The sequence below is a fragment of the Rattus norvegicus genome, chromosome 2 (genome assembly GCF_021556685.1).
Source record: "Rattus norvegicus strain SHRSP/BbbUtx chromosome 2, alternate assembly SHRSP_T2T, whole genome shotgun sequence".
Classification (NCBI taxonomy): Eukaryota; Metazoa; Chordata; class Mammalia; order Rodentia; family Muridae; genus Rattus; species Rattus norvegicus.
In genome coordinates, this window is record NC_141535.1 from 176772172 (window position 1) to 176794919 (window position 22748).

The window sequence follows — 22748 nt, forward strand, 5'->3', positions numbered from 1 at the left end:
ATAACCCTTGTGTTATGTCAACAGGGCTTGGGAAGTAAGGTCGAGTGGTGCAGTTTCCACATTTAATTTCCCTGGAAGAATACCAAAGAGTTCCTGTCAGAGGATTCCCCTTCCTATCTAGCAGCCAATGGCCTTAGAAACAGGGGAGGGTGACAGGGCAGAGCCTTACGGGTCATCTTTCTGGGGGCTTCTCTGGAAGCGATTGTGTCCTGGGCTTGTGACACCACAGAGTGGGTGGGTGGGGCTCGCAGATGCCAGCTTGCTTGGTGGGAAGATAGGTAACATTGAGAGTTAGGATGCATTCAGAAAGCACAGAAAAAGAGGCTGTGGTCTTTCTTACAAAAGAAGGTGAGGGAATGCAAGACTGTCATTCCCTTGACTCCTGAAGACTCCTCCGCCCCTGCTACTGAGCTGCAGGGCCTGGGTGAGAAACCTTTCGTTCTGTACCCTCCTGGCCACAGGGGAAGCGGCACCCAAATTTCCCTTGAGCCCAGAGCAGAGTGACCCTTGCAGTGTGCTGCCACGCCCAGGTTGAGCCAGCTGCAGCTGGGGTGACTTCAGTGCTGGGCACCAGTCCCAAGGGCACTAGACCCAAGTCTCTACTTTGAATCTCCTTGTCGTCACTTTTCCCCCCACAGCTGAGTTTCTCTTTCTGTTATTTCTCATTCACATTTGGTTTTCTTTTTCCTTTGCAGTATATTCCTGCTCTTTGACATTTAAAGAGGGAAACTGAATATTTGTTACTATTGTCTTCAGACTTTTATTTATGTTAAATGTACACTAATTATCAGTTGTATCTCTTAGAAGAGCCTAGACGGGAATCAGGAAAGCCTCTTAACAAGGGCACTGCGGAGCTCTGGGTACAGGGGCAGCTGAGGGGTGAGCCCTGCAGGAGCGTCCGTGTCCTGGGAAGCTCTGCTTCTCTCAACACACCAGCCTGCGCTACCAACTGTGGGATTTCCCTCCTCTCTTTGGCAGACATCTTTCTGCTCCTGATGTCTGCTTTGGAGATACCCACAGGACTGCGGCATTGTACAGCTCTTTTCCAGCCACAACATATCCAGTCACAGGAGCAAAAGTTGCTTTTTTTCTTACAGTGGATGCTAAGGACTCTTGCTACCTGAAGGGCTGGGCTCTGGGCGGTGCTCAAAGTTTGCCAGGCCAGGGCTCTTTAGATGGCGGTGGAAGAAGGGGTGAGGTTCCATGAGGAAAAAAAATCCACGTCTATCTCCCAGCTGATGTTACTCCAGACATAGACTCTGTCTTCTGCCAAGCTTCCCATGTTCAACTGTTGGCTGCTTTGTTTGGTCCTTGAGACCCCACTGTGTCTTTCATCTCCATAAGAGAAACCCTGTAGCAGGGAATGACCATCTCAGCCCCAGAGGGACAGAGCACTGTGTTGAGGGTTGACGTTAAGTGCTACAGAAACCTTTCAATAGTTTCAAATGAGAGAGCCGGCCGAGCCACTGAGGTGACTGGCACCTTCACCGGTGCCTCATGGGCGAGGAAATCTCTCAGAAAGCAACCACCACAGCAGGCCAAACAAGGGACACAGTGACTTAGAGCCTTACATCCCGAATACACCCTTGTGCCTGGTGAGGAGCGATGCCTGTGTGTCTTATGCACTGGTGCCCCAGGCACTGGGTCTGTGCTCGGACCCTCACACAGCCCTACACTCTCTGTTTCACTGGTTTTTTGTTTTTTAAAGATTTATTTATTTTATTTATATGAGTATTCTATAGCTGTCCTCAGTCACACCAGAAGAGGGCATCAGATCCCATTATAGATGGTTGTGAGCCACCATGTGGTTGCTGGGAATTGAACTCAGGACCTCTGGAAGAGCAGTCAGTGCTCTTAACCGCTGAGTCATCTCTCCAGCCCTGCTTCACTGCTTTTAACTCTTGGTTCCCCGCCCCCCCCAACACCCCCCCCCCCCGCAGGAGCCTTATCTGTGTTTGTCCATCGTATTAGAGTTTTGACTCTGGCAAAGAAGTTACAAAACTTTAAGCAAAATAGTAAAGTTTTGGAGGGGCAAAAGGAGATGGGAAAAGGGTCAGTGTAAGCAAGAATGGCTTCTGAAAATGTCAGGGACAGAGGCTCCTCCCTTGTTGGCCTGCTGAGCTTGAGGCATGGCTTTACTTCACACTGATCCACAAGGGCTGCTGGAGCCCCTGTGACCACACCACCTGCTAGCCTTCAGGAGGAAGAATGGCTCTCTGCTCAGTCTTTATGGAGGTGCACCACTCACACTGCTCATTCCTGGAGCTGGGGAAATGGTGTCTTTATCACTTATGTTAATAGCTTACTTCCAGGTTTGCAAAAATGGACTCCTGGGACACAACTGTCTCCAAAGGCAACATTATCCTGTGTCTGTGCCAAACCAATCCAACCCTTCATGAGGGGTTTCAAGCTCTGTGTTTCTTGTCTGTAATTCCTCTCAAATTCACCTTCCTCTGCACCTGCTGACCCCTGTTGCCTCCTTGTCCATAGAAGCTTTGGGTTCTGCTACACTCTTCTACCCTTCAGAAGCTTCCCATGTTCCCACCAGAAGGCTAATTCATACTCTTTGGTTAGAGTCTGCCAGCTTCCACTGCCCAAGGCCAGTGACCCACGATTAACTGGCTGAGTTCTAGCAGCGACGGCAGTAACACCACAGATCTCTTCATGGGAGCTTTATTGTTGATAGTGAACATTGCACCGGAGTGAGCCTGCCTGGGCCCAAGCTGCCATAGTGGGGCCTGCCAGTGTTACAGCGTCCATGAGGGCTAGGAGGCAGAGGCAGGGAGACTGAATGCTCAGCCAGCCAGGACTACATAATAAGATCTGTCTTTAAAAACACACCAAACAGGAAAGGGCCTGCTGATTATGGCTCAGTGGGAAAAGGGTTTACATTCAAGCCTGCCAACCTCCATGGCAGAAGGTAAAGAACTGAGAACCAAATCCAGTGAGCTGTCCTCTAACCATCCTTCAAATGTGCCGTGATGTGTATACACATGCACACACACACATAGTATACACATATGTACACATACACATCCATGTGTTTAAACACATGCATATACACACATGTACATTCACAAACACACATGAACTCATATGTACACATACACATCTATTTGTATGCACACATACACACATGGCATGTATGTATACACAGAGAGATGTATAGTACATATGCATGTGTGGGTATGAACGTGCATGGGTGAACATGCATGTGTGTAGTCTATGTGCACATACAAACACACACACACACACACACACAAGAGGGCAGGGAGGGGGGAAGAGAAAAGAGAAGAGGAGAGAAGAGAAGGGACAGGAGCAGAGGTGGGATAGGGAAGAGAAGGGTAAGGAGACAAGGAAAGGGGGAAGAAAGCAAGCCCAGCCCATTGCCTCAAAGAGCATGAACCCTCAGTTCTGAGCCTGTGACTGTGGCTGGCTCTCCACCAGTCCACCGACCCTTCCCTTGCAGGGCCCATGTTCCTGGTTTACAGATGGGAGCCTGCCCTGCTTACACCCTAGGTGGGTTCAAGAAATGGAAGAGCCAGATGCTGGGGACCCCAAAACACACCTCACACGCTTTCCTGCTACTGCTGACCCACACAGCGAGTAGGCAAGATGAGAGCAGGGGAACCCCCTCTGTGGATAAAGATGCAGGGCTCTGGCAGTGGAGGCCTGAGGCCTAGGGTGCCGAATTGGGGAAGAGGGGGAGGAAGGGAAAGAGGGGAAGAATGAATTAACTCTGTCTTTCGGTTCCAGCCAAGACCTTATTTTACAACTTCTTGAGGGCATGCTGTCCGCTCTCTCGGAAGCTTTTGTGATTGGTGTGATTTGAAAAAAAAAAAAAACAACACAATAGTGATTTTCATAAGGGAGCGAGGATGGAAATGGCCTGTTGTTCTTTAGGAAGTGTGATTGGATAGGCTTTTCCTGGGCAATTCATAACCAAACCAGTACAGTCGACACCTATATTGTCACACTACAGAGTCAGATGAGTGCTGTGGTTGCCTGGTCAGTGGCTTTTAATTAGTTGTTTTGTCAGATACCATTGTTCTCCTTAGCAGCCTTCTTAATGAGTTTTGCCCTTGTTTACATTTTCAGTTATAGATTTTTTTTTTTGCGGGGAATAGACATATCTTGAGCTGTCCATTACTTCAGAAGTTAGACTGTTGCCTCCTGTGACAATTAGCCCGCCACCATGGGACTAGCTTGTCAAAGTACACCGCAGGGAGAGCGCTGGGACCCAGCCAGACTCGGAGGTCTGAGAGAAAGAGCAAGCCCTTGCTTGCTGGTGCTTGCTGCAGTCTCTGTCAGGAGGTTGACTTCTCACACGACCAGTGATCTCACCGATACTGCAGCTCACCTCCACGTCAGTGATGGAAACCCTAAGGCCTGAGTTGGGGCCTCTCCCACCATGGCTGAAGCTGCTGTAGGGTTGGCTCTGACAGCTCTTGACAAACCCATCTCACAAGGCCTCCCAGAGCACTGCCCTCTCAGCAGCAGGGCTTGCTCTGCAATAGACAAAGTGCTGCTCTGTACCTGGTCCCCCGTCTTCTTTGTCACTCCCCAGCACTCTGTGAAGGGAGTAAGACAGGAGTCATCCTCCCACTTAGACACACAGAGGCTTGGGGAGGTGTATAAGGCAGGGTCTGACCTGGCTGGGGTACCCTGGGCAGCCAGGGTGCCTAGGCCAACAAGCAAATAGATGCCTCGTGTGGATGCTGGCTGGGGTCATCTTTGTGTTGGAATAGAACTCTGATTCTTTGAAAGTCAGTGGAGAATCAGGCCATTGTTCAATAAAAGCACTTGTCAGTCACTAATAAAAACCACTTGTCAGTCACCACCATCATCTTCTTTAATGAAACCTCCTCCCTGGTAGACAAAAGAGAGGAGGCCTTGCAGGGAGCTACCAACCCAACAGCTTCCGGGCTGGGCTCCCGGTTGGACTCCCTCAGTGTGTTGAGTCACTGTTTCCTCCATCTGCATGCGCTGGGCTCTGCACACCTGTCGAGCTCACACCCTCCTCCCTGGGGTTCCCCAGCTCCAGCTCCCCCCTCCCTTCCTCTCTCCCCCCCTCTGCATCTCCTTTGTTCCAGGCCTTGTTGCTCTCATCTGAAGGTTTCTAGTCCTGTGAAGTGTCAGAGGTGGGCTGTAGTTTTCAGGCAACATCTTTGTTTCCTAGCAACATGCTATAAGCACCTTGTTCTGTGTGGCCGCTCCCTCTAAAACAGCTGGGGCCAGGGACACTGGGACCAAGGAATTCTGAGGCCTCTCTCGAGTAATAATGGGGAGACCAAGGAAGGGCAGATAGACAGGCAGACAGACAGACTGGCAGACTTGTTTGCATAACTCTGATTGTAGTCATTCCTACTCTTCAGTGGTGTTGCTGCCAGAGCTTGTTCTACTGTCCTGTCATGGATCCTTGTGGATGACCAATGGTCAAAGTACTGACTTGGGAGCCATCAGAGACTTTTGGAATCACTTACTGGCTTGGGAGGCACTTGCAGTGGCTGCCTAAGGCAAGGTCAGCCTGAAAGCTCTCATCTGAGCTGACCTCTGGTGGTGGTGTTGTCTTGTTTCCTGAGATGCCACAGGCCTCCTGGCTTCTGCTTGTGTAGCCAGCCCAGGGATAGTTGCCTTGAGAGTGGGAGGGGAAGATAGGGCAGGAGATAGAGTGGGATTTTAAAATGAAACAGGGACCAGAGAAATGGCTCCGTGGGTAAAGGCATCTGGCACCAAGCCCGAGTGTGATCACGAGCTGATTCGAGACAAGCTGCTTATGAGTCTGTCTTCTCAAAGATGGCCTTTACAGGCTAAGGGCTAAGTAGATGCTAGTTCTGCCTGATCTGCCCTGCGGGGTGGAAGCAAGACAGTGCTCCAAAGATCACAGCCACCCGGAGATGGAGGGGCCAGCACTCACAGACCCTGTCCTTCATCTACACGAGGACAGCAGACTGAGTGATAGGTCCCAAGCAGGAAGTAGCATTCTACTTCCCATAATGGCCCTCTTTGAGAAGACAGACTCATAAGCGGCTTGTCTCGAATCAGCTCGTGATCACACTCGGGCTTGGTGCCAGATGCCTTTACCCACTGAGCCATTTCTCTGGTCCCTGTTTCATTTTAAAATCCCACTCTATCTCCTGCCCTATCTTCCCCTCCCACTCTCAAGGCAACTATCCCTGAGCTGGCTATACAAGCAGAAGCCAGGAGACCTGTGGCATCACCTTCCTCCATGCCCTGCACTTGACAGAAATCTCTGTGGGTCATCTTGTCTTAGCCTCATTTTCTGTCAGCAAGCACCTCTCAGTTCAAGAGGCAGGAAAAAGGAGTTCTAACAGCAGCACCCTATGTGGTGATAGAGGGGCCCAAGGTTGTGGCCTAAGTCCCAGCCAGGAGCCCTGTTTCTAGGGGCTGCTCCCACGGGTGGTGGGGCATGCCATCTTTGAAGACTTAAAAGCCTGTCCAGCAAGAAAACTCCTCCTGAGGGGCGAAGTTGGGTGTGATTGGCTCTCACCATCCTTTCCTTCACAAGTGCTGAGTTTCAGCATCTGAGAAGTGTTCCAGAACCTTCCAGCTAATCACGCCAAGTAAAGGTTCAGGGAACTGGCAATGGGAATGGCAGACCTGAGCTAGCTCCTAAGAACCTACAACCCCCAACACTTAGACACCCTTTGCTTGAAAATACATGATGGCCAGGCCTGTGGGAACATTTTAGAAGGAGATAGCATAGGCAGGGAACCCCACACCTCGTCCCTGAGGGCAAAGGCTAGCTCTGTCTTTTGCCTGGCCCAGACGCTTCTACAACAACCCCTTTCTCTCTCCATGGTTTTCTAATAACTGCAAACTTAGTCCCCTAGAATTCTCCCACCCACAACCTCTGGCCTCCAGGGTTCCCCTTTAGCATTCTACTTCTCAATGGCAGAGGTCTCCCATCCAAAGCTCTCATGCCTTGCCCTTGGGTAAAAGAACAAGGAAACCCTTTCCAGGGCATCCCTCCTTCTGTTTCTGTCTGTTCTTGGCCACAGAGTGATCTCCACCTCCCTCCCACACGAACCCTGTCTAGGTGAGACATTTGTTTGCCTGCCTGCTTTTCATTCTCTGAGAAGAAACCTCCCTTCTTTCCTTTGGGGCTCTATCCAGGACCAGTGTCTCTGCAGGAGTTCCCTCCAGGGGGTGCCATTGAAGCCTTTGTGAATGTCAGTTCCTGGGGTTCTACAGAACCCACACAGCTGAACAGGACAACCCTAGCTCTAAGTTACAAGGGTCCTTTTCATAGATTCAGGCTCAGAAGCCAGAAAGGAGGAAGTCCCCAAAAACCTCTCCATCCTAATTCCCTGGGCCTTTGCTTTCTTGGAGGCATAATAAGGCTAAACACAGGGCTGGGGACTTGGGCAAAGCAAGCTTATTCTCGGTTCAACCACTCAGTTGATGCTTTATTGACTTACTTTTTGGAGGTGCCAAAGGTTGAGCTCAGGACCTTGCATGTGCTAGGCAAGTGCTCTGCCTCTGGTTATCTCCATCCAAGGTTTTTGTTATTGTTTTCTATTTTACGTGTATTTTTTTTGTTTTTTTGTTTTGTTTTGTTTTTTTCGGAGCTGAGGACCGAACCCAGGGCCTTGAGCTTCCTAGGCAAGCGCTCTACCACTGAGCTAAATCCCCAACCCTTTGTTTTCTATTTTAGACCAAGTCTTGCTGTGTAGCTCAAACTGGCCTTGAACTTGCTTACTACGTGGCCCAGACTATGCTCAAATTCTTGATCCTCCTGTCTCAGCTTCCCGAGTGTTGGGATTATAGCGTGCACCTGTATTCTCAAGCGAATGTTTTATTTTGTAAATATTAGGTTGAACTGAGTTTCCAATCAGTAAGTAAGAAATGATGAGAACTCCTCTCTCACATCTGGGAGTGCATGCAGTTGGCACACGACTCAGTGCTGGACTCAATAGATAACAATGGTCATCCTTCCTTAAAATAAAGCTACCACCCGGCCCTACCTGCCTCATGGAGATAGCTCCAGAAATAAAGTGGGAAATAGAACATTACCAGGATTACAGAGAAAATATTTGTTGCAAGACTCCCAACTACTCTTATTTTTGCCTACAAGTAACACTCTGCGACAGACAGCAGGTAAGAAAGGCTCAACCAGGAGAGAGAAGGCTCCCAGACACGGATAGAGGCCCTGGGCAAGTGGAGTTGACTAAAAATCAAAGACAGCAGAGGCCCATAGAGGAAAGAAATGAGACAAACTTGAAATGCCACTTCTCCCAAAGCCCCTATTTGCGTCTGCCTCTTTCAATAGTTTGCCTGGTGCCACTAACCTGGCTGAGGGACTGGGCCAAGGACCAGCGGGGCAAGGCCTGTGCTGAGAAGTTACAGGGAGCTGACAAGCTCAGAGGGCACTTAGGAAGAAAGTCTAAAGGAGGTGATGTCCTCTGCCCACAGGGGTCTCCAGACAGGAGGGCCAGTGTGAGCAGCATCCAGGAGTGTGAGAACAGGTCATGGGGAAGAAAAAGAAATAGCTGTTGGCTGAGGGTCAGGCCTCCCTTAGTGCCAGAGAGGGAGGCGGGAGTCCCAGTTTAAGGGCACAGTCCTTGGCTCCTTAGTCAAAGCTAACAATTCCCAGACTGACTTACTTTTTCCCTCCCTCCCTCCCTCCCTCCCTCCCTCCCTCCCTCCCTCCCTCCCTCCCTCCCTCCCTCTTTCTTCCTTCCCTTTCTTTCTTTCTTTCTTTCTTTCTTTCTTTCTTTCTTTCTTTCTTTCTTTCTCTCTCTTTCTTCTTTCTTTCCTTCCTTCCTTTCTTCCTTCCCTCCTTCCTTTCTCTCTCTCTCTCCCTCCCTCCCTCCCTCTCTCTCCCTCCCTCCCTCCCTCCCTTCCTTCCTTCCTGTTTTTCCTGGTGACAAAGGAATGCTGCTGGAGAGTTCCCTGGCTTCTGTTCCCCCTGTGCTTCAGGTTAAGTCATCTCCACTACAGTTGCTCTGAGCCTTCTTCCTATGGGAGAAAGCAAGTCAGAACCCAGAACAAGGGAGGTCTCCACAGGGCTGGAGGGGTCCAGGGGCAGGGGCCTTAGCCATAGCTGGTGTGCGAGCCTCCAGGTGTCTCTGGAGGACAGCTCTTCTTCCTTCTTGCCTTCCAGTGGAAGCCACTGTTGTACTGGAGCATGAGAGGTCCCTGTGTTTTGGTAGTGTTCCTTAGCTGCAGTTTAGAGGGAGCTAAGAAGGCACAGGCTAACTGTGAGGCAAGGTGCCTGGTGGGGGCACTGCTGGAGTGATGTGCTGCAGGAATGTGGAGCCTAGATCTGCAGGACAGCTCACTGGACGCATGGTGATGATAGAACAGGCTTGAGAACAGCACCTGGGTCCTAGAGGGTGGGAGCTGGTACTGCCCACGAGAAGAAGGGGAGATGGGTATGGAGAGGACCTGGGCAGCAAAGAAAGGGCTAAGAGTAGGGTCAGAGATCAGTTGATTTACCTGCTGCCCCATCCTCACCCCTAGATCACTTGCCAGCAGACAATGGCTCTCCTCCTGGTACACCTTCCCACTCACTTTCCCTGCCCTTACTCCTCGGGTCTCCCCACAGTAGGGACCTTGTCCTGACTCATTTTCTGCCCCCTGATCTGATAACCTGGCAGCCATGAGCAAAGACTGGTTGGTATCCCCCTGAAATGGTCCCTTGTGGAGGGACGGGTGACCTTTATCTGAGCGTGGGGCTCCCACTCTTAAGTCCTCCCAGGAGGTTGTGTAAGTGAAAGAAAAACAGAGGAGAGGGGAGAGAAAAGAGGAGGGAAGAATGATAGAAAACACAAACAGGAAAAAGGGGAAGACAATGGAAGGGTAGGGGCGGAAGACGCATGGTTATGGAGAGCAGGCACCAGTCAGCACAGGCCCCCGTGCCTCTCACATACTAACATGCTGAACTGGTGATTTGAGGAGAATGTGTCTTGACTTACACATTCCTTGACCCTCCGCTTACCTCATCCAACTCTCAACCACCTCCTAGGCTGGGCCCTACCATGTCAGTCCTTCTGGTGGCTCCTTATAAACACACTGCTTTCACAGAAGGTCCCTTGTCCCGTATGTCTAGGCCCATGCCAATACACTTGTCTCAGTTAAACATGGCTTTTGCCACGGTGGGGTTGTTTGGAGTCTAGCTTCGTGAAGTAGATACCAAGCCCGGCTCACTCTTCCTTGTTGACTGAATAAAGAGGCTAACCTCGGACACGATGTGTGTGAAGAGCTAAGTTCGGTGGGAGTCATGTTTGATCTCTCCTGTGATGGTTCCGTGAACCCAGGAAAGCTGCAGCATGCTTCCTGTCAGAGAGAATGCCTAAAACGTGGAGAGGCAAGCACTTACCACGGCTAGACACTGCAGGGCTAGCATGGGAAACCTCCCTGCCCACGCCCTCTTCACCACACACAGCCTACGGCCCTGGAAGACACCTCCCCAGGAATAGTTCTCCTTCCAGCCAGTCACTCTTCTCCACTTCCACACATCTTGTTAAACATTTCCCAATCAGAAAACATAGAAATATTTTTTAATAAGAAGAAAGAAACACTGCAAATTGAGAACGCTTTGCCAGGTGAGCCATCTGGTTTTTGATTTAATAACCATCCAAAGAGGTGGACAGCACTCCCTCCGAGAAGAAGATGAATTGTGGAGGGACGAGCAGCTGGCTCCCCTCAAACACTGCTTCCTCGCGAGGTTGCGGCAGGGTGGGGGGAGTGGAAACAACCAGAGATGCGGGGAAGCTCAGCTGGTGTCATCTAGATGTCCCTGAACTCTGGTGGCTCTGCTTCCTCACCTCTGGGTGCATGCTGTTAGTTCCTAAGCCTGGAAACAAACGGCTGGATTTAGATGTGCCTTGGAAAGATGCAGCTGTCAAAAGGGAACACCTCACATCCCTAAACTCGAAGTCAGCTCTTGATAAACAGTGTACCACGTCAGACGTGGCTTTCTGACCGCGTCGTGACAAGTGGTCTCTAGGACTTGTGCTCTGACTTTTGTTTCACCTTTGAAGACCTTTATAGGAACTGTCTTTTGGGTGGGATAAGCAGGAATAGTTCTGATGTCCCTGAAGACATTTACTTTTCAGATAACTCTGAGTTTCAGTGACTTCTTCACACACACCCCACATTTCCCTAGAACCCACAAAGCCCTTGAGAAATCCCAGTGATGGCAGGCCCTGGTATGCTAAGGATATTTGATTTTTAGAGCCAAGTAGGGGCCTGGACAAAGGCAGAAGTAAGGACTCCATGACCAGTCTCCCCTTCAGCACTAACTTGTCAGGCTCCTTCTGAGGAGTCACACACAGCCTTGCCATTAGCCGGAGGCAGAGGCACTGCTAGGCCAGCGATGATGCAGCCAGAGGCAGAGGCTGCCCCCATGCCTTGTCCTGCATTCTGTGGGTTCTGTGCCTGGGCTGGGAGGAGGTCAGGTTCCAGCCTTCTCCTTTCTCTTGCTAGGGGAAGCCAGTTTGGTCAGTTATCATTTGTCGTTGTTGTTGTTGTTGTTGTTGTTGTTGTCGTCTATATGTGAGATTAAGGCAACAGCCCTCTAGCTCTGTTAACTTTGTCCTGCCTGTTTGTGCCAGGGCTCTGACTAAGTGGGCTGTCCTCTGTCTTCTTCCATGCATTTGCTTAGCAACCATTCACTGAGTAGCAGGGACGCATCAGTAAAGGGGTGTGGCAAATAGGAACAGCAATGACAAAATCAAACATGCATCATGCTGGGTGCTGCAATGAAGGGGTGGTGGGGAGGGGGTGTCCCAGGACAGGAAGCCGGGGCCTGGTAAGAGCAGCAGGAGTGCAGGTGGGATCAGGGTGACCCAGAGTCTTACCAAGACGCTGATGTGAGCCAAGGACTACTGTAGTCTAGGGAAGGGACTTCTGAGCATGGGTAGCGAGTAGGAAAGCTAGGGGATGGGAAGAGTTCAGGCCGCTGAGGTGCTGAGTAGATGTCAGAGGAGGAAGGGGAGGTTTATGGCAAAGGACCTCACAGAGGCCCCATGGGTCTTTAGGCACTTGGAAGTGCTGGCTTTTGCTCTGAAGGATCCAGGGATGTCTGTTGTGCTCTTTGATAGGCCATTCACTTGCTGCAGTGACACTATGGTGGCCCAAGGCGTGGCTGTGCAAGCAGAAACAGAGAGGCCAAATTAGCCGGCACCTTCATGGGCCTTGTGACAGGACAAGGGAAGCCTGAGTGCTCACACTTTGGAACTCTCTTTAAGGCAAAGCTGACAAGGTTTGGTGGAGCCAGGGAAGGGGCAGTGGTCCACCCAGAAGGCAGGGTGGCTCGGCAGACAAAAGGCGCTGCAGAGAAGCTGGGCTTTTCCCAAGCAGCACTCTCTGATGCCCGCTTTCCCCACGTCTGTGCTGCTGTCCTTGCCACTAGGGCAGAGCCCCAGGTGGGAGGCTCTTCCGGAGGCAATCACATGCCTCTATCTGTGTCACGCACAGAAGGCTGACAGCTCTTCCACACTCTGGTAAGATGGGTCTGGAGTGATTAGACCTGATTCCCTGAAGACAGGATGGGGACAGGATTTGTTCAAGGTCACAAAGCCATTAAGGTATGAAGGACAGCCTTTGGGTGTTTCTCCAGGTCTGTTGAAACAAGTCTCACCCGAAAGGCTGTCATGGCAGGACAGCTAACAGTGCTCAGTTAGCCCTGTGCCAGGCTCTGTTCCCATTCACTGAATCTGAACTCTGTGAGCCGGTGTCTCCTTTTACTGGAAAGCCGGAGACAATGTACTGCATGTATTGTTTGTGGTCTGGTCCCAGAGCCTGTGTTTCACATTGACGCCAAACAGCAGCACAGAGCCAGGGCAACAGCTGGGTAATGAGGATGCTGTATGGTTGGGCCAGAGCAACAGCTGGATTGTGGGGGTGCTGTATGGTGTGGGAGTCAGGAGAGCTCCAGCCACCAGAGGGGTTTGCGCTGCGTCTTATAGGATCAATTAGAGGGCATCAGTGAAAATAAAGGCAGACATGGTGGGATGGAGAGGTGTGTGCACAAGGTAAGCTTGGGACAGACACCAAGGGAACCAGGGCAAGAGGCTTAGAAAGCAAGGTCAAAGGGAGTTGGGGGAGGACAGCAAGCTACTGAAGATGCCAAGGGGCAGGATGACCCGAGGAGAGCGGTGCAGTGGGATCCAGGCTCCCACCGAGCCAGATGCAGGCTGTGAGTTCTTCATTGGTGACCTGGGCAGAGAGCTCCAGGCTCAGTACAGTGTTTGACTATGGGAATCTGAGCGTGAACTCTAAGTTGAGAGCAATCATCATTTGGAAGGAGTTCTACAGAAGGGTTGGCTTGAGCTGTCCGACATTCCAACAAACAAACCAGCCCGGGACAAATGGCTGGAGCCATCACATCACTGAGATCCATATGGAAAGACTCCTGAAGAGAGTCTACTTCACACAAGTGTCCCAACTCGTTTGGAGACAAAGGAAGAAGCATATGCTCTTCTTCCCTTGGGCTTCACTCCCATCACCCTGTTCTGGAACTGGTCACAGCCAGTGTCAAGAAGCTGAGTTCTTATTAATAGTGAAAATCAACTCCAAGCTCAAGGAATTTGGCAGCCACTTTGGCCGGAGACAACAGCTGGGCTCCTAGCATACTCCCCTGAGCGACTCCAGTTGGTGTTGCTTTCAGGATGGCACAGGAACATCAGAGAGAGCCATATTCGTCACACAGACGTTTAGTGAGCACCTACTACATGATAGGTATGGAGGTGGTACCCAGAAGAGGCTACAAGAGAACTGTTACGTAACTGTAGGGTTAATAGGCCAATGGAACAGTATGAAGAACTCAGAAATAGAACCACTTCCACACGGGGGACGCACTGAGAGTCAGGGGGAGGACACCAGTTCCAGAGGAACTGCAGAAAGTCTCATCTTAGGGATGGAGGGGTTTCCTAAACACGAAGCAGTAAGTGTAATGACTATGGAGAAATACAGCTCCAACGGAGTCTGAAAGTCCATCAACAACACTTGAGGGCCAGCAAGGTGGCTCAGTAGACACAGGCCCTTGTCACCAAACCAAATGATCTGAGTTCCATCTCTGATCCACATGATAAAGGGAGAGAATATTCTTCTACATATTTTCCTCTGACTTTCATATATCACATCATATCATATCATGAGCCCCCTTAGTAAACAAACATGATTATGATCTCCAAGGACCAGGCATTCCAAGGCATCTCCAGTGGGTACCTATGGCTCAAGATGTCTCATGAAGTTAGGGCCTTTTTTTCTTCCAGTGTTTAGGTGTCCAAGCTCACTCCTGTGCTTGGTGGCGAGGGAAAGACCCTCACTGTAGGGGCCTCTCCATTGGCTTGCTTCAAGATATGACAATGAATCCTCTCAGGAAGAGCAGTGCCAGAGACAGTAGGCGAAAAATTACCAAGACAAAGCGCAGCCTTGCCACAGTCTAACTTCTGAGGAGAACTTCGGTCGCCTCTGCTACATTGTATGCATAAGAAGCAAATTACTAGTTCATTTCATATGCAGAGAATGGGGTTGCAAAGGTTGTGACTACCTCGGAATGGAAGGATGAGGAGCAGCCATTCCGAAGGCTACAGAGCACACTGTGAGGTAAAGTTCACCGTGAAGAAAACGAAGAGAGAGAAACCAAAAATCCAGGGTACTGATCTTGCTGTGAGGTTGTGATGGGGCACTGTGGGAGCACGCTGGAGGGGGCGGGGGCTTGGGGCTGGACAGCCTTTCTGGATGCTTATTATTTTCTTTTTATGTTTTGTGTGTTGGTTACTTTTTTTTTTAAATTATCCCTGCAATAAAATGTCTAGCAAAAACAACTTAAAGAGGGAAGACTTTATTCTGGCTTGTGGTCTGGGAATGTAGTCCACTGTGGCCGGGAAAGCATAGGGGTCAGATATGAGGCCACTGATCACACTGTGTCCACAGGCGGGATGCAGAGACAAGGATGCTGGCACTCAGCTCACCTCCACCCGATCCTCTTTAGGACCCCAGTCCATGAGGCAGCGCTCTCATGTTCAGGATGGTCTTCCTTGTTAATTAAACTTCTCAGAACTCATAAACACACACAGAGGTGGCTCCTTGCTGATTCTAAGCCCTGTTAAGTTTTGTCATTGCTATGGTTTGCTTGTGTTTGAGTTGAGGCCTCTATCCCAGACTGACCTTGAACTTGCTAAGTAGTTCTCTTGATCCTCCTGTTCCAACTCCCGAGGGCTGGGATCTATGGGTGTATGCCACAATTCAGTTATGTCAGTGCTGGGTTTCAAGGCCATGGCTCTATGTGTGTTAGGTATCTTGGTTAATGTTTTATTGCTGTGAAGAGACACCATGACCAAGGCAACTTATAAAAGATACTATTTAATTAGGGGCTTGCTTAGAGTTTCAGAAGGCTAGACCATGCTTATCACAGCAGGGAACATGGCAGCAGGCAGGTAGTCATGGCACTGGAGAAGTTACAGACAGCTTATGTCTTATCCGAAAGACAGAGAGAGGATGACTGCCTGATGTGGGCTTTTGAAACCTTAAAGCCCACCCCAGTAACACATCTTCTCCAATGAAATCACACCTCTTAATCCTTCCCCAAACAGTTCGACCAACTAAGAACCAAGCACTCAAATCTATGAGCCTTGGGGGCCATTCTCATTGAAGCCATAACATTAAGCAAGCACTCTACCAACTGAGTACTTGACCTTTGGTTTGCTTTTATGTTTGATATGCATGGCTGCAAAATGTTTTAATAGTTACTGATTATTTTATTTTAGGTTTTTTTTTTTGACACTATCTTGCTGTGTAGCCTCTGAACTCACTACAATCCTTCTGCCTCAGACCCTTGTATGCTGAGATTGCAGATATGTGTCTCAGATCTTCCTGCAGGCTTCCTGCAGAGACTCTAAAGTCTGCGAGAGCCTAGCTCTCCCTACTTATCTGTTTCCGGAGGCATCTGACTTCCAAGGTTCTGCTGATGAACTCAGCGTTTCCTCCAGATCTCTAACAGTTATGCTCAGACTGTGCGCTCTGGCAGCTTTGGTGTCAAGTAATGTCTGTTCACTTCCTGTTGAAAGGTGAACTCTAGCTCTCTCCTCCCCCTCAGCTCTTCCTGTCCCCAGTTGTTTTTTTGTTTTTTTTTTTGGTAAATAATAACTATATTACTTTGGCTAAATCAAAAATCAATGTTTACATTACTTAATCAAGGCTAATTTGAGTCTATTCATAGTTGGATCCCATAGTAAAACTCCATCGTTTTCCTTCTTCTCCAGAGCCTTTCATCTTCTCTAGAGTTGCTAATTATCACTTTTCTTCATTTGCTTAGGTTTCTGTGTACTAATCACCTGTTAACTCCACCGTTGCTGTTTGTCTGAGCCACTTGTCGTAAGTTCAGGCCTCTGATGCCTTTTTAAAAAGTCGTCTTCTGGGGTTGGGGATTTAGCTCAGTGGTAGAGCGCTTGCCTAGGAAGCGCAAGGCCCTGGGTTCGGTCCCCAGCTCCGAAAAAAAGAACAACAAAAAAAAGTCGTCTTCTGAGGCTGGCACCAGAGCCTCCTGCCTTCAGACTGGTGTCCTGGTCTTTTCTCTTTTGTAGGACATATTTCTCTAGCCCTGGTCTTCTTTCTCCTGGGCTTTGGAGAACCTAACCCCACAGGGCTGGCCAGTTTTATGTCAATTTGACACAAGTTAAAGTCATCTGAGAGGAGGGAATCTTAATTTAGAAAACACCTCCATAAGATCTGGCTATAGAGCATTTTCTTAATTAGTGATTGATCGGGGAGCCCAGCCTGTGGGTGCTTCTACCTCTGGGCTGCTGGTCCTGGGCTCTATAAGAGAGCAGGCTGAGCAAGCCACGTGGAGCAAGCCAGTAAACAGCATCCCTCCATGGCCTCTGCATCAGCTCCTGCCTCCAGGTTCCAGCCTTCATGAGTTTCTGCCCTCACTGCTTCTGATGATGAACTGTGAGTGAAACAAACCCTTTCACTCCCAAGTTGCTTTGGGTCATGGTGTTTCATCACAGCAATAGTAACCCTAATAAGACACTCAGTATGGCACCCTGGTGAAAACAAAGCTTCCAGACCAGAGGTTCTCAACCTTCCTAATGCTGTGACCCTTTAATATGGGTCCTTATGCTGTGGTGACCCCCAACCATAAAACTATTTTGCTGCTACTTCATAACTGTAATTTTGCTACTGTTATGAGCTGTGATATAAATATCTGATATGAAGATATTTGATATGAGACCTCTAGAAGGGTCTCTACCCACAGGTTGAGAGCCGCTGTTCTAGAACCTTGGAAATAGGGAAACGCCCTTTACTCTGTCTCTCTCAGACTCGGCTGATGCTTTGGTGTTGTCTTTGTTAGGTTTCTGTTGCTGTAATAAGATACCATGAGGCAGGGAACTTCTAGAAGAAAGAGTTTATTGGGACTTACAGTTTCAGAGGCTCTATGATCATTAAAGGAAGAACAGCAGCAGGCAGGCAGTCATAACACTGGGGCTGCCATTGAGAGCTCACGCCTTGAGACACAATCACATGGTAGAGAGTGCTAACTGGAAAAGAACCTTTGAAACCTTAAACTCGCCTCCAGTGGCACACCTCCAACAAGGCCACACTTCTTGACTTGGTTAGGGTTACTATTGCTGTGCTGAAATACCATGACCAAAGCAACTTGGGAAACAAAGGATTTATTTAGGTTACACTTCCATATCACTGTTCATCACTGAAGGAAGCCAGGAGAGGAACTCAAACAAGGCCGGGCCCTGGAGGCAGGAGCTGGTGCAGAGGCTTTGAGGGATGCTGCTTATTGGTTTGCTCCACATGGCTTGCTCAGTCTACTTTCTTATTGACCCAGGACCACCAGCCTGGGGATGGCCACACCCACAGTGGGCTGGATCCTTCCATATTAATTACTAATTATAAAAATGTCCCACAGGCTTGATTACAGTTCAATCCCATGAAAGCATTCCCTCATTTGAATCTTCCTCCTATCTGATGACTCTACCTTGTATCAAATGGACAGAAAACCATCCAGGACACTCCCCAATCTTTCCCAAACAGTCCCACTAACTATGGACAAATCTTCACATGTCTGAGCCCATGGGGGAACACTGTCACTCAAACCATCACAGATTGTCTCTCTTGACCAGAATTCTGATTTGGAAATTATTTTCCTTTAGACTTCCTTTTAGACTTTATGTGTATGAATGTTTTACTTGTGTTGTGTGCCAGTATCTGCATCACGTGATGCCTGTGAAAGCCAGAAGAAGGTCACTGATTGGATCCCCTGGAACTGGAGTTACAAATGGCTGTGAGCCACCATATGGGTTTTGGGAACTGAACCTGGGTTCTGTGCACGAGCAACAAGTGTGTCTAACCACTCCACCATCTCTCCAGCCTCATTTTCTTTTAGACTTTTGACAGATGCATCCCATGACTTTCTAAGTTCCATGGTTTCTGGGAGAAGTCAAAAGTCGTAATCAGTGATTTCTCTATGTGACTTTCACCCCTTCCTCTCCTGTTATCATGGATCTGTGAAGATCTCCCTCCTCCTAGGTGAGAACGTTCACAGTAATATGCCTGGCCTGGAGCCTGTCGCTGTCCATTGTACCACGGGCTTTCGTAGAGGCTCAGCTCTTCCGTTCTGGGGAATTTTTGGGATGACTTCTTCAGTGATGATCTTCCCAGCCCCACCCCATGAGTTCTGTCTCTCAGGAACTGTTACCTGCATCAGTAGACAGATTTATCCGTTTTCTCATGCTTTATGTTCCTTTTCATTCTTTCGGTTTTCTTCCATTTGGGAGACCTGCTCGATTTCTCTACCTGCTCCATCCGACTGACTTTCCCGGCACAGAGCACCCGTTCTTTTTCCTTTATTGAAAACAGGCTCTTCTGTCAAATGATACATCCTGGCTACAGGTTCCCCTCCCTCCACTCTTGCTTAATAGGTGCAATGTCTTATGTTATCTCCCTTGCAATGTTAATTATAGGTTCCTCCCCACGCCTGACTAGCCCTGCCCAATAGTTATCTGTGAATGATCTGTTTGATCAATCCTTATTCCTTTTCCTTTGCTTTAAGTGACTAATTTAGTTTGTCTCTGTATGTTAGAGGCCTTCGCCAGATGTCTAGAGGTTCCCGGTTGTTTGCTTATTTTTAGAAGGGACTACAAACTTAGTTGTAAGAGATTTGTAGAACAAAGGTAGGCATGTGTGTTTAATGAGATAGCTCTCCAGTCATACTCTTCCATAGCTCTTATTTATTTTGTAATATTATATAGGAGAGAGAGAGAGAGAGAGAGAGAGAGAGAGAGAGAGAGAGAGAGAGAGAGGCAGGCCATGGTCCACCCTGAAGGGAAAATTATAATAATTATTCTTGAATTGAAAGAAAAACTTCATCTTTTCTTCCTCAGCCCTTAAAGAAAAACATGAAACTACTTCCTCCCCAAATTTCTCTATTGCAAAAAATAGCATGAGATTAGTACGTGGATGTGTGAGATGTGTAAACCACTTAAAACTGTGAATAGGCTTCGAGCTGCTCTCCCTCCCACAGTCTGAATCACCAGCTGACTGTCGCTCATCACTTCCTGTTGGTGAGTTGCAAGTGGGTCTCATCTCCATCACAGCTCTCCTGCCGCAGCTCAGCAGTGGCTCCCAGCAGCAGGGCCAGGTCAATTAACGCTGGCCTCTCCGTCACCCTGCAAGAACAAGGGCAGCTGTTGGGCAGTTAGTGAGTGGGTGGCTTTCTTAGGTTCTATTTTTCCTCTCCTTATCACACAGCAGAGGGTGTTTTTGTTTGTATATGTATGTATATTTAAGGAAAATTTTGATTTTTAAAAAATGTTATTTTGTTTTAAGGCACATATAGATAGATAGGTAGATAGATAGATGGTAGATAGATAATAGATAGATAGATGATACATAGATACATAATAGATAGATAGATAGATAGATAGATAGATAGATAAAAGTAACCCACAAGAGTATTTTTGAAAAATCATAGAAAAAGCAGTTACTTGTCATCTTTAAGTGTTTTTGTTTGTTTGTTTGCTTGCTTGCTTTGTTTTGTTTTGCTTTTGAGATGAAGTCTCTGTATCTAGCCCTGGCTGTCCTACAAGTCACCATGTAGACCAGGCTAGCCTCCAACTCACAGAGATCTGTCTGCCTCTGCATTCCAAGTGCTGAGATTAAAGCCACGAGCCACCATACCTGACTTGCCCTGTATGTAACTGCCCTTTATCTCTGATCTCTGCACCCCAGAATTCACGCATGTGAAAGTTGGGTGTTGTGACACTGAGGCCAGGCAGCTGCTCAAGAACACCAATGCTGCAGGGTTTGCCAGAAAAGACCTGTGAGGTGCTGCAGGCACAGGGACGCACCAGTCACACACTACCGCACTGCCGCATGCTAATCTCGGTCAGCTGGTTGTCATTCAAGGCTCCCACTACTGCCTCAGGTGCAGCAGCAAACGCTTCCTGCCTGGGGCCTGACTTCTGTAGACTGTGGACAGCCTCATGCTCACATGCCAAGTCTCTTGTCAGTGGCCTCACAGCAGATTCATCTGGGACAGTCCTGTGAATACCCCTGTCAGGACTTTCCTCTGGTGTCATAAATCCTACCTTTTCCGTTTCTGCCCTTCCCATACAGACAGTCGCTGCTGATATGTGCCAAGAACCCACTCGGGGCTACAGACTTGCACCGTGCAGGCGTTGCCTGCGGGTTTTTTCTTTTAAATCTTCCCATTAGCAGATAGGGAAACTGAGTCAGTCACAGAGGAATTTTTTTTACACTACTTATCCACAGCCATGGAGTACAGTGCAGCTGGCACTGGACCACACCCAGATGTTGCTCATCCACCCTGACTGAATCTCAGTGTCCTCAGACCTGACCGGAGCTTCTTCTCCAGAAAATTCTCTTTCTGGCTAGTCACACTGTGTGCTACTGGCTGTGCCCTTGCAACGTTTGCTTCTGTGCTGCTGGTTCATTGTGCAGGCTCTGTCAGTCTGTCTGTCCTTCCCACTACCACTGAGTCTTGCTAGGCCACCAATCACAGGTCTAGTTTTGTAGCCTAGAGCCTGGGAGCCAGAGCCTGTCACACCAGACAACCAGAAAGGGGTTGCAGACCAAGGACAAGCCAGCGGGACAGTGGACAGATACCTGTCAGCTGGGGTGAGAGGAGAGGGTGGCACAGTGGGGCAGTGGCAGGCTCGATCCCGGAGGGAAGAGTGGGATGCTAAATCTGAGCCTCTCCAGGATGGCCAGGGGATTACAACAGGTCAGCCTGAGCACATGAGCTGGGAAGAAGCAGCCAGTCAGGCTCCTAGGAGAAGCAGAGCATGGCTGGGAATTGGAGGGAGCCTATTTTAAAACAGGGATGATGGGGCGATTGAAGCTATCTTCAACTGTCCCCAGAGGTTCCAGGTGCCCAGGCCCGTGTACAGGCAACAGTGAAAGCCACTGCCACCCATTGTTGATTTGGAACTGGACTTGAGGGCAGTACGGAGCGGCAGCCATCTTGCTTCCAGTTCTGCACTATGCAGACCTGGCTTCCTTGCTATTGTGTATCATCTTTTTAAGCATCCTGCTCATACTTCCTCTACCAGGGACCCAGAATTTCCTCCAAGCCCTCTAATGCCAAATACAAACACTTGTCCAGGCCCTCCAGCCTCTTCTGAGCACTGGTCTCCCAAGCCATCTGTCTACTGCAGAAGCCCAGGTGCCCGCCTTCCATGGACATATTCTCTCTAGGACACGTCCCAGTCACTTCCGTTTCTCTGCTGTCCAGTGGGGCAGCAGAGGTCATGGGCTTTGCATCAGTTACTTCCTATGCATCACTCAGCGTCTCTGTGCTTCTCGCTGCTTGCCCATCAGGACTTCGAAGGGCGCCATAAGAAATAGAGTGGGTTCAGAGCAGCAGCTATTCAGCAGGGCTCAGTAGATGTAATCCTTTGTACTGCCTCGGTGTTCCTCAACTAGACGCTTCTCTGTGGCTAGCAGCCTTTCCGCTTTCTCCAGGGGCATCTCCAGATACACTTGTGCTTGCAGATACCCCTGCACATGGAAGGAAGGGAAGCACAGGGAGGGTGGATCGGGGGAAGCAGTGCTGGGTGATCACTCACAGGTACCAGTCTCAGGGCATGGAGATTGCAGCTCAGTGTAGCTAGGGCTCAGCCCTTACCAGCCCTTGAATCTGTATGCTATCAACATTCCCAGAGAGTTGCCCCCTCTCCTCAAAAAGGCTGGTTTGATCTCTCTGCCCCTCGCTATGTTCCCCACCCAGTGGGTTCTAAGTAGCTAGCTGGGAGATTTATCAGGAGTAAGATTGTCCTGGGTGCCACTCATGCTGGTCCAGTAAAATGACCCTTTGAGGAAGGGCCTTCCTCCCTTGCCATCCCCCACCCCTGCATGCTGAGTTTGGGCCCCTTTTCCCCTGCCTGCCTGCAGAACTGTGCCCTGCTCCCACCTCAGTCCATAGTGCTACTGTCACAGAGCACCACAGACAGGATAAGTTACAAAGAAGAAAAGGCTAGCCCCCATGGTTTTGGATACTAGGATGCCCGTTAGACCACGGCATTATACAAATGCCAGTAAGTTTAGTGTTTGGGAAGGCACCTGGTTGACACATCTTCCAGAGGGAAGGAAGTTATGTCCTCGAATCTAGAAGGCACAGGAGCAAAGCAAGCAGACTGATGCACAAAAACTTTTTTAAGTCAGGTAAAAGGGCACAGGTCTGCAATCCTGTCATTTGTGGAGGAAGGCCAGAAGTTCAAGGCTAACTTGAACTACAT

At 49.2% G+C, this 22748-nt stretch overlaps 1 protein-coding gene across 2 annotated transcripts in view; it reads left to right on the plus strand.

Annotated features, from left to right (window-relative positions):
- Positions 1 to 22748, plus strand: part of Kcnn3 (potassium calcium-activated channel subfamily N member 3) — a 144443-nt gene that overhangs the window by 98703 nt on the left and 22992 nt on the right.